We start from the raw sequence: 12,773 nt of genomic DNA on the forward strand, positions 1-12,773 counted from the left end.
AAGTCATGACATTTAACATTAAGTGGGGTATTGACATTTTGGCGAAAGCACTGTATTTCTGTCTACCATTTTCTCCTGCCATTTTTCACACATTCTTTTTTATTCTCTAACTTCCAAAGACTCTTGCTTATCCTTTGTAAAGCACGTGACTTTATTTTTTACTTCTTTTAAGAACAACTAAAGCAGTTAAGAAGATTTGACTCATTGGAAAAGACTTTGATGCTGGGAGGGATTGGGGGCAGGAGAAGAAGGGGACAACAGAGGATGAGATGGCTGGATGGCATCACTGACTCAATGGAGGCGAGTCTGAGTGAACTCGGGGAGTTGGTGATGGACAGGGAGGCCTGGCGTGCTGCGATTCATTGGGTCGCAAAGAGTCGAACACGACTGAGAGACTGAACTGAACTGAACTGAAAGCAGTCAAGATAGATCTTTCATATATTCCCACCAACACCTCGGCCCAACTATGTGCATCTGTGCTCAGTACCACGCCTGTGTACTCTCACTGTGGGGTGTGCTCCATGCACTCTAACAAGCCCATCCGTACACTTATGCACTGCACTCCAATCCCCTTTCTTACTTAGAACTTTGCTTTAGCAGTTCTCCCTTATGTCTTTTGAATCCTCAAATTTGCATTAGATCACCTTCATTTACAAACTTGTTTGTAATTTTCCTCATCCCCCAAAAACAAGCATAAAATCAAATAAAAACAACCTTCTTGTGATCCCACATCCTTCCTTAGCTAGAGGGTCATTTATTTGCTCCCTTTTACATCAAAACTCTTTGAAGGAATTACATTGTCTTAAATTTCTCTCCTTTTTTCTCTTGAATTCACATTAAACAATCTTTTATCACTATCCCTCTACTCATACAGAATTTTTTCATTGAGACGGAACACCTGATATTGTCATGTCTAATAGTCCATTCTAACACACTGTACATGGCTTACTGGCAGCATTTGACCCAATTGACTAATTTATCTTACTTGCAAACTGTTTTTCATGTGGTTTCCAGGACATAACCTCTTTTAATTTTCATATCCCTCCTTTTTTTTTTTTTTTTACTTCCAGTGTCGTTTCTCTTTTCTCCTCAATCTCACAGTGTTAAATTACCTCCTTTCAGCCACAAACCACTTCACTGTTCAGTTACACCCTAGTGATCACTTCCTCTTCTGGCTTTAAACAATTTCCAAATTTAACTCTCCAGTCCATACTTCTTTCCAAAACTCCAAATTTATATCCCATTTTCTTTTCTTGAATATTTTCTTAGCATCCCTAACAGACCATATCCCAAAATGAACCAATAAACTCTTCCCTCAAAGTACACTTTGTTCCAAGCTGTTATCACTCCTAAATTGGATCACAGCAAGCAAGGTCCTGACTGCTCTCTCCCTGCCTCTTCTTTGGTTCTGGATGTTAATCACAGTAACACTCAGAGTACAGATTTTAATGTCTAAATCAAATCAGGTAGTCCCTTTGCTCAGATGTCTCTACAATGATTAGTCATCCCTCTTAGAATAAAATTCAAAGTCCTTACCATAGCTTATAAAACCAGTTTCAATACTCCCCTTAATTGCCTTGGTCATTCCTCTCAACCACACTGGCCTGTTTTTTGTTCCTCACACATGCCAAGTTTAACCCCTTTTCAGGACCTTTCCCTACACCTTACCTTAGCCTGAAGCACTCTTCTCTCAGATTCTGTAAGGCTGACTCACATCTTCATTCATTCTTCTGCTTACACATCACCTTTCCTGACCACCCGACCTAAAGAAACTACTGTTTCCTGCTGCCAGGAATGACTGTCTTGCTGTCCTCTTTCCTTTTGTTTTTTCTTCAAACATTACACTCTCCAAAATAACATTATATATTACTTATAAATTTTTTATAAGTATAAAAGAGAAGTGAATGATTACCCACTCCAGTATTCTGGCCAGGACAATTCCAAGGACTGTATACTCAAAGGGATTGCAAAGAGTTGGACACAACTGAGCGACTTTCACTTTCACTTTTGTATATTTTTTAAAATCATCTATGTTCCTTTTTGAAAATAAGTTCTATGACAGCAGGAACTTTGTTTCATTCACTGTTTGTTTTTATTAGTGTTTTTTGTTCTCTTCTATTAAGTCTTTTGCCTGGCTTACAGTTTTCCGTCCCCTATTTTCAATCTTATTATTTTGTTTCAGCTACTGGTAAGTGCTATAAAAATCATAAAACACCTAATGGAGAATGACAATGGGGAGCATTTCTATAGATGAAGTGGTCAGGGAAGAAATCCTTAAGGATTACTTCTCATTTCAGTTAAGGCTTGAATAATAGAGAATGAACAAGCATAAATGAATGAATGGGAATCTGGAGAAAGAGAGTACTCTGGACTGAAGGAATAGCAAGTATAAATTTCCCAAGTGGGAGTAAATCTATGTTAATAGTTACTGGACTAGTAGGTAAGAGGTTAGACATAAGAGTCACTCTTAATGGCATGGAGTGATAAGGATAGGTAAGGCCTGTAGGTTATCATGAGGAGAGTAAATTTTATTCCAAGTACACTGGGAATCCACTGGGTGTTCTTAATTAAGAAAAAAGCATGATCTGATTTTCATCTTTAAAAGACAACTTGGGCTGTTATGTAGAGAATACCTGGAAAATAGTAAGGATAAACAAGGAGAGTAGATAGTGAGAGAAGACTGTTTCTGGATAAGAGCAGTTTCAGTGGAGATTGAAGGAAATGGATAAATTTGCCTTGTAAGTAGAACTGACAAAACTTGTCAGGAAATGCTAGCTGACATGACCCCAAAGGCTAATTTCCTTTCCCCTTTCAGTAATTTGGCAAAGAACTGACAATGGAAGAATAGGTTGATGGTAGCTGCTGAGTTCTTGATGCTCTCTTTGCTAACAAAGATCTTTCAACTAAGAAGCTCCTGTTGTTATATGATCACTTAGATGACTTCCCTGTTCCTCTTTTTAAAATAAATATGCCAATCCTATGAAAAATTATATAATTATATCAACTTGACACAGAGAAACATTTGACAAAATCCAGCACTCATTCATAATGAAAATTCTTAGCAAGTTAAGAATTAAAGGGAATTATCTCAATTTGATAAAGACTGTATAAAAAAACATCAATAACAGTATACTTAGTGGTAAAAGACTGAATACTTCCTCCATAAAATCAGGGACAAGGCAAGGATGTCTGCTCTCACTACTCTTATTCAACATTGTAATGGAAGTTCTCGTCACTGCAATAAGACACAAAGAGGAAATAAAAGGCATATAGATCAGAAAGGAAGAAATAAAACTGTCCCTATTTATATGGGTGATATAATTATCTATGTAGAAAGATCCAACATATGGGCAGAAACAAAACAAAATAAAAAATTCTTCAAACTAGTGAGTTAAACAAGGTTACAACATACAATATCAACATATGAAAATCAATCACATTTCCTTATACAACACTAAAAATTAGGGAACCAAGATTAAAAACACAGTATCATTTACAGTTTCTCCAAAGAAAATTAAATACTTAGGTATATGCTTAACAAAGCATATATAAGATTTGTGTACTGAATATCAGTGGTCTCTGACCATTTTGGCACCAAAGACCAGTTTCATGGAAGAGTTTTTCCATGGATCAGGTTGAAGGGGTTGGGGGGGCAATGGTTTTGCTATGATTCAAGCAAATTACATTTATTATACACTTTATTTCTATTATTGTAGCTCAGCTGGTAAAGAATCTGCCTGCAATACAGGACACCTGGGTTCAATCCCTGGGTTGGGAAGATCCCCTGGAGAAGGGAAAGGCTACCCACTTCAGTATTTTGGCCTGGAGAATTCCATGGACTGTATAGACCATGAGGTTGCAAAGAGTCGGATATGACTGAGCGACTTTCACTTTCACTTATTTCTATTATTACTACGTCAGCTCTACCTCACATCATCAAGCACAAGATCCTGTACATTGAGGACCCCTGCTGAAAATTTCTAAATAATGATGAAAGAAATCAAAGAGTACTCAAATGGAGAGACATACTTTGATCATGAACTGGAAGACTCAACATTATAAAGCTGTCAATTTTCCTTAAATTTATGTATAGATTTAATGTAATTAGATATAGACAGCCTTATTCTAAAATTGATATGAAAATATACAAGCTTTAGAATAATTAAAATAATCCTAATAAATAAGAATAAAGTAGAATCACTCTACCCAAAATTATTAATAAAAATTATTATGCTTGCATGCTGAGTTGCTTCAGTCATGTATGACTCTTTGTGATTCTATGAACTGTAGCCTGCCAGGCTCCTCTGTCCACGGGATTCTCCAGGCAAGAATGCTGGAGAGGGTTACCATGCCCTCTTCTAGGGGATGTTCCTGGCCCAGGGATCAAACCTGCATCTCTTACATTTCCTGCATAGTTGGGTGGGTTCTTTACAACTAGTGCTACCTGGGAGGCCCAAGATTTACTGTATAGCTACATTAATCAAAATAGTATGGTATTAGTGGAGCAATAGACACATAGATCACTAGAACAGAATAAAAAACTCATAAATTGATCTACAGAAATATGCTCAACTGACTTTTGACAATGTAAAAATGGAGAATGACAGTCCTTAAAATGGAGAAGGCAATGGCACCCCACTCCAGTACTCTTGCCTGGCAAATCCCATGGATGGAGGAGCCTGGTAACCTGCAGTCCATGGGGTCGCTAAGAGTCAGACACAACTGAGCGACTTCACTTTCACTTTTTGCTTTCATGCATTGGAGAAGGAAATGGCAACCCACTTCAGTGTTTTTGCCTTGAGAATCCCAAGGATGGGTGAGCCTGGTAGGCTGCCGTCTATGGGGTCGCACAGAGTCAGACATTACTGAAATGACTTAGCAGCAGCAACAGCAGTCCTTAAAAAAAGATTGAGTTGAAGCAACTGGATATCTGAAGGTGAAAATTTGACCTTGACCTCAATTTCACAGCTTATTATAGACAAACTAAAAAATGAATCATTGACCAAAGTATAAAAAGTAAAACTGTAAAACTTCTAGAAAAAAAGTTATAGAAAAATGTGTAAAACATGGAAACACAAAAAACCGCAGACAGCCAGCACAGTCTTGAGAATGAAGAGGAAAGCTGAAATATCATACTCCCTGATTTCAAACTATACTACAAAGCTACAGTAATCAAAACAGCATGGCACTGGTACCAAAACAGACACATAGATCAGTGGAACAGAATAGGGAACCCAGAAATGAACACATGTATATATGCACAAGTAATCTACACTAGACAAGGCAACATACAATACACAAAGGGGAAAGGACAACCTCTTCAATAAATAGTTTTGGGAGAACTGGACAGCTACATGCAAATAAATCAAACTGGACTACTCATACGATATATAAAAATAAATTAAAAATGGGTTAAAGACAAATGTAAGACCTGAAACCATAATATTTTTACAAGAAAACATAGGCAGCAAGCTATTTTTGGATATGTTTCTTCAGGGAAGGGCAACAAAAACAAATAATAAATCAGACTGTCACACTAAAAAACTTTTGCAACTTGAAGGAAGCTATCAACGAAATGAAAAAGCCACCTACTGAATGGGAGAAGATACTTAATACATGCAAACGATATATGCAATAAGGGATAAAAAAGAGCACATCTAATTCAACATCAAAAAAACAAATGACCCAATTTAAAAATGGACAGAAGGCCTGAATAGATAGTTTTCCAAAGAAAACATGCAAATAACCAACAGGCACATGAAAATACATCCAACATCACTAACTATCAGGGAAATGGAAATCAAAGCCAGACTCGACATTACCTTACAATTCTCAGAATGGCTGCTATCAAAAAAGAGAACAAAAACCAAGTGGTGGTGAGAATGTGAAGGAAAGGAAGCCCCGATGCCCTGATAGAGGGAAGGTAAATCAATATAGCCACTATGGAAAACTGTATGATGATTCCTCAAAAAAAACTACAAATAGAATTACAATTTGACCCAGAAATCCCACTCCTGTATCAAAAGAAAAGGAAAACAAAAACAATTAGAAAAGTTTCATGCACCCCAGTGTTCATTACAACATTATTTACAATAGCTAAGATAAGAAAGTAAATTAAAGTGAATTGGACATGCTCAAGCAGGAGATGGCAAGAGCGAACATTGATATTTTAGGAATCAGTGAACTAAAATGGATGGGAATGGGAGAATTTAATTCAGATGACCTTCATATTTATTACTGTGATCAAGAATTCCTTAGAAGAAATGGAGTAGCCCTTATATTCACCATAAGAGTCCAGAATGCAGTACTTGGGTACAATCTCAAAAACAACACAATAATCTCAGTTCATTCCAACTCAAACCATTCAACATTACAGTAATCCAAGTCTATGCTCCAATCATTAATGTCAAAGAAGCTAAAGTTGACAGTTCTATGAAGACTTCCAAGAACTTCTAGAACTAACAGCAAAAAAAAAAAAAAGTCCTTTTCATCATAGAAGATTGGAATGCAAAAGCAGGAAGTCAAGAGATACCTGGAGTAACAGGAAATTTTGGCTTTGGGTACAAACTGAAGTAGGGCAAAGGCTGAGGTTTGCCAAGAGAACGCACTGGTCAAAGCAAACACCCTCTTCCAACAACACAAGAGAAGACTCTACCCATGTACATAACCAGATGGTCAGTACCAAAATTAGATTGATTAGATTCTTTGTAGCCAAAGATGGAGAAGTTCTATACAGTTAGCAAAATCAAGACCAGGAGCTCACTGTGAGTCAGATCATGAACTCACTGTACAGGAGGTGGTGACCAAAATCATCCCAAAGAAAAAGAAATACAAGAAGGCAAAGTGGTTGCCTGAGGAGGTTTTACAAATAGCTGAGAAAAGAAGAGATGTGAAAGAAAAAGGAGAAAGGGAAAGATATACCCAACTGAATGCAGAGTGCCAGAGAATAGCAAGGAGAGGTAAGAAAGCCTTTTTAAATGAATAATGCAAAGAAATAGAGGGAAAAAATAGAATGGGAAAGATCAGGGATCTCTTCTATAATATTGGAGATACCAATAACATTGGAGATGCCAACTTTCATGCAAAGATGGGCACAATAAAGACAGAAATGGTATGGACCTAACAGAAGCAGAAGATATTAAGAAGAGCTGGCAAGAATACAGAGAAGAGATAATATGCAAAAAAGGTCTTAATGACCCAGATAACCATGATAGTGTGGTCAAGCATCTAGAGTCAGGCATCCTGGAATGTAAAGTTAAATGGGCCTTTGGAGGTATTACTATGAACAAAGCTAGTGGAGGTGATGGAATTCCAGCTGAGCTATTTCAAATCCTAAAAGACAATGCCATTAAAGTGTTCCACTCAATATGCCAGCAAATTTGGAAAACTCAGCAGTGGCCACAGGACTGGAAAAGGTCAGTTTTCATTCCAAACACAAATAAGGGCAATGCCAAAAAATTTTCAAGCTACAATACAATTTCACTCATTTCACATGCTAGCAAGGTAATGCTCAAAATCCTTTGAGTTAGGTTTCAACAGTACTTGAACTGAGAACTTCCAGATATATAGGCTGGCTATAGAAAAGGAAGAGGAGCTAGATATCAAATTGCCAACATCTATTGAATCAGATAAAAAGCAAGGGAATTCCAGAAAAAAAAAGCCATCTACTTCTGCTTCATTGACTATGCTAAAGCCTTTGACTGTGGATCCCAGCAAACTGTGGAAAACTCTTAAGGAGGTGGGAGTACCAAATTACCTTATCTGTCTACTGAGAAATCTTATGCAGGTAAAGAAGCAACAGTTAAAACTGGACATGGACCAACTGACTGATTCAGAATTGGGAAAGGAGTATGTCAAGCCTGTATATTGTCACCCTTACTTATGTAACTTCTATGCAGAATGCCAGGCTGAATGACTCACAAGCTAGAATCAAGATAGATGGGAGAAATACCAACAATCTCAGATATGCAGATGTTACCACTCTAATGGCAGAAAATGAAGAGGAACTAAAGAGCCTCTTGATGAGGGTGAAAGAGGAGAGTGAAAAAGTTGGCTTAAAACTCAACATTCAAAAAACTAAGATCATGGCATCCAGTTCCATCATTTCTTGGCAAATAGGTGGGAAAAAAGTGGAAACAGTGACAGATTTTATTTTCGTGGACTCCAAAATCACTGCAGATGGTGACTGCAGCCACAAAATTAAAAGACAATTGCTCCTTGGAAGAAAAGTTATGACAAACCTAGACTGCATATTAAAAACAAAAACATCACTTTGCCAACAAAGGTCCTTATAGTCAAACCTTTGGCTTTTCCAGTAGTCATGTATGGATGTGCAAGTTGGACCATAAAGAAGTCTGAGTGCTGAACAATTGATATTTTGGAATTGTGATGCTGGAGAAGACTTTTGAGAGTCCTTTCGACAGCAAAGAGATCAAACTAGTCAATATTAAATGAAGTTAACCCTGAATATTCTTTGGAAAGACTGATGCTGAAGCTGAAGCTCCAGTACTTTGGCCACCTGATGGGAAGAGCCAACTCACTGGAAAAGACCCTGATGCTTGGAAAGACTGAGGGCAGGAGGAGAAGTGGGCAACAGAGAATGAGATGGTTGGATGGCATCATTTACTCATTGGATATGAGTCTGAGCAAACTCTGGGTAATATTAAAGGACAAGGAAGCCTGGCATGCTGCAGTTCATGGAGTTGCAAAGAGTCGGAAGCGACTTAGTGACTGAACAACAACGCGACAAGACATAGAAGCAATCTAAGTATTCATCAGTAGATGAGTGGGTAAGGAAAATGTGGTAAATATTACCAATGGGATATTAATCAGCCATAAGAAGGAACGAACTCTTTCCATTTGTGACAAATTGGTTGGATTTTGAGTATTACACTAAGTGAAAGAAGCTAAATGTATACTGTATGATTTCACTTATATGTAGAATCTAGAAAGCAAAACAAATGAAGAAACATAAGCAGAAACAGAATCATAAATATAGAGGACAAACAGGTGGTTGCCAAAGGGGAAAGGGATGGAAGGGAAAAGGAAATAGGTGAGGGATATTGAGGTACAGACTTCTGTTTGCAAAATAAACAATTCATGGGTATGAAAATAACTATGTGTATCTTTGAATGGTGACATCATAATTAGCGTTATCCTTGTTGATCACTTTGAAATGTAAAAGGTAAAAACAAAAGAAGAATTAAACCAATGGAAAATAATACTATGTTTTTAATATGGAGACTTAAGATCATTAAAATATTAGTTTTTCATAAATTAACAAATGCACCAGATTTTGACTTGCTTGAATGTAACTGTTTTGAGTATATGTGTGTGTTGGCAAAGGGTGTAATTTAAATAAGCTGCTTCTACATTTTATATGACAATCTTAAGCAAACAAAAACATCTCAAAATATTCTGAGGAAGAATAGTGGCAGGTAAATATCTCTATTAGGTAATAAAACATTTTAAAACAAATATGTAAGTGGAATAGAATTAAAATTCTGCATTATTTCCGTATTTTACATTGTGTCAGAGGACTTTTCATTTGCTCCAGGGAAGAGTAAGCCCAAAAGAATTCAGGAAAAAAAAAAAAAAGTCAATTGAATTTCAAAAAGTTTTTTTAATGCATAATGAAAACATTTGCCTGAAAAGCTGAAATAGTTTTTAACTTTAGCAAACTTTTCTAGAGAGGAAAGCTTATTTGAGTTTACAAAGAATAATTTTGAATATCAAAAGCCTAAGCACTAAAAGTACTTTGTATGTGAAACATATAATGTAAACTACTACAGAGTTAGGAAGGATTTAGGTTTTTCTGCTGAAATAAAATAAAGGTGTCTGGCTTTGTGAAGATGATAGCACCAGAATTAGCTGGTTATTGGGGAAGGCCCACTCTTGCACCTACTGGAGATGCCAGGTTTACCCTATTGTAAAGAAGGAGGGGAGGCATCTGATAAAGCAGAAGTGATATGTCCCTCACTTCCCAGCCTCAGAAAGCATGTGACTGCTGGTGGAGCAGAAATAGGTGAGTGATACATCCAAGAGGATGTCTTGGTGACTCCTCATTGTGTCCTATTTACTCCATTATAGGGTTAAGGGTGCAACTAAATGTCCAAGTGCCCTCAAGTGCTTGGAGAGAGAGGGCCAGTGAGCTGAGAGTAATCACAAGGAAGATGAAGCAGGAACCACATTGTCTGAAGAACATGACAAGACCAGAGTCATCTCAAAAGATACCACCAAGGATGACTACAAGGGTCATGTATCTATACTGAATCCAGCATGGACAGATGGAACTGACCATGGGTAAAGTTCCCCTTCTTCCCTGCTAAGAAAACTAGAAGCCTCTGTTACCAACCCAAGGTTCTTGGACTCCTTAATCAATAGAAATTGATAGGTCAGACAGGAAATTCAGGCAAGGCTTTACTGGGACTTGGGTTGCGGCACAAAGTAGTGAAAGCGAGTTAACAGGTTCCTTTGCTGGCTCCTGAGTGGGAGTGAGGGGGTGAGCTAGTCCTTTAAATAGGATGAGGCTAGGGGCAGACCTCTTGGGTCAGGGCAGAGGAGTGGCTTAAGTGATCTGCTCGCCTCCTTGCTGGTGTATGTGCAGGGATCATGCATAGGACCCTGCTTTTGCTCAACACTTTAGAAGCGGCAGCTGGGTTTTTGATAGTTTTGTACTTTATTGTTCGTAATTGCCTGACTGCTTCCCAGGTGGCATTAGTGGTAAAGAACCTGCCGGCCAGTGTAGGAGACATAAGAGATGTTGGTTCAATCTCTGAGTTGGGAAGATCCCCTGGAAAAGGAGATGGCAACTCACTCCAGTATTCCTGCCTGGAGAATCCCATGGACAGAGAAACCTGGCAGGCTACAGTTCACAGGGTCGTGATGAGTTGGACATGACTGAAGCGACTTAGCACACTCGCAAGCCATGTGTGCAGTTATTTTTAGCTACTTATAGTTTCTTTGTATTTTGTTGTTGGGAGGATAGGTTTGTCCAGGTGCAAGAACTGCAACAGTGACAGACTTTATTTTCTTGGGTTCCAAAATCACTGTAGACGGTGACTTCAGCTGTGATATTAAAAGATGTTTGCTTCTTGGAAGAAAAGCTATGGCAAACTTAGACAGCATATTAAAAAGCAGAGACATTACTTTGCTGACAAAGGTCCATATAGTCAAAGCTATGGTTTTTCCAGTAGTCACGTATGGATGTGAGAGTTGGACCATAAGCAAGGCTGAGCGCCGAAGAATTGATGCTTTTGAAATGTGGTGTTGGAGAATATCATGGTCTTCGTAGACCGAGACCTGGGGACTGGAGTCGGGGTACTTTATTTGCAGAAACACATGCTTATATATCTTCAATAAAATGATTACTCAGCCATTAAAAAAGAATGAAATTCCACCAGTTGCAACAAAATGGATAGTCCTTTAATTAAAAGGTCACTGAAGAGAGTCACTAAAGGGAGTCACTGAAGGGAATCCAAGCAGGTGCTCTTTCCCATGATCTCAATTCTGAGAACTGCGTGCAGCTCTGCTCGTTCCTGTTTCCCAGGAACTGATAAGGAACAGAGAGTCCTTGAGAAATGACACACACAGGAAGAAAACAACATATTGGATCACTTAAAGTTGAACATTCCCTGACAGGAGAACAGTCTTGAGAGTCCCTGGTTTGCAAGGAGATCAAAGCAGTCAATGCTAAAGGATATCAATCTTAAATATTCATTAGAAGGACTGATGCTGAAACCAAAGCTACAATCTTTTGGCCACCTGATGTGAATAGCCAACTTGTTAGAAAAGACCCTGATGCTGGGAAAGATTGAAGGCAGGAGGAGAAGGAGATGATTGACAGAGGACGAGATGGTTGGATGGCATCACGGACTCAGTAGACATGAGTTTGAGCAAGCTCTGGGATATGGTGAAGGACAGGGAATTCTGGCGTGCTACAGTCCATGGGGTCGCAAAGAGCTGGACACAACTGAGCGATTGAACAACAACAACAACAACCAGCACTGCAACAAAGGGTTCCAGGCCCCAGGTCTAGACTGTCTCACCTCCACCAGAACATGATCCACTCAGAGGATAATGAGGAAGAAAGGAGAGGACCAGGACCTTGAGTTTCACTGTTTAGCCACAAAATGACTTAATTACTAAATTGTCTAAGTTTACAGAAAAAGACTAGTTGACTTTTTTTCTGGCAGACTCCTGAGTGAGGGTGAAGGGGTGAGCTAGTCCTTTAAATGGCATGAGGTTAGGGACAGACCTCTTGGGTCAGGGCAGAGGAGTGCCCCAAGTCAGGCCCTTTTCCTACCTGACTTTTTCAGGCAGATTGGCAGCTCAGAATTACAAAGCACACTGAATTGCAGATCGGTTTTAAAGTTAGATTTTTACGTGCTATAGCCTATATAGCTTATAAAATGCATAATCACTTTATAGATTTTATTTGATATTTCTGTATTTTAAAAATATTTTGCAATGAGAATACTGTGTATTCATATATATCTTATGTATCTTTTAATAAACAGATCAGTATAATAATTTTGACTTGCTCAGTAATTATCAATATTAACCATTATAGTTTGATTCAACACCTATTTTTTTAATCACAAATTAAGTCTAAAGTTCACTCTGATTCTTTTTTTAAATTTATTTTTAAGATGAGGAACAGTACATTGTCTTCTATTATTCCATTTCTAACTCAGTAGCTTTAATTTTATGGAGGTTTTCAAGTCAAAAGTCCTTTAGTGTTGACTTTTTTTTTTCAGATTTTTTTTAAAATT

Source organism: Oryx dammah, unplaced genomic scaffold (genome assembly GCF_014754425.2).
Source record: "Oryx dammah isolate SB20612 unplaced genomic scaffold, SCBI_Odam_1.1 HiC_scaffold_28, whole genome shotgun sequence".
Lineage (NCBI taxonomy): Eukaryota > Metazoa > Chordata > Mammalia > Artiodactyla > Bovidae > Oryx > Oryx dammah.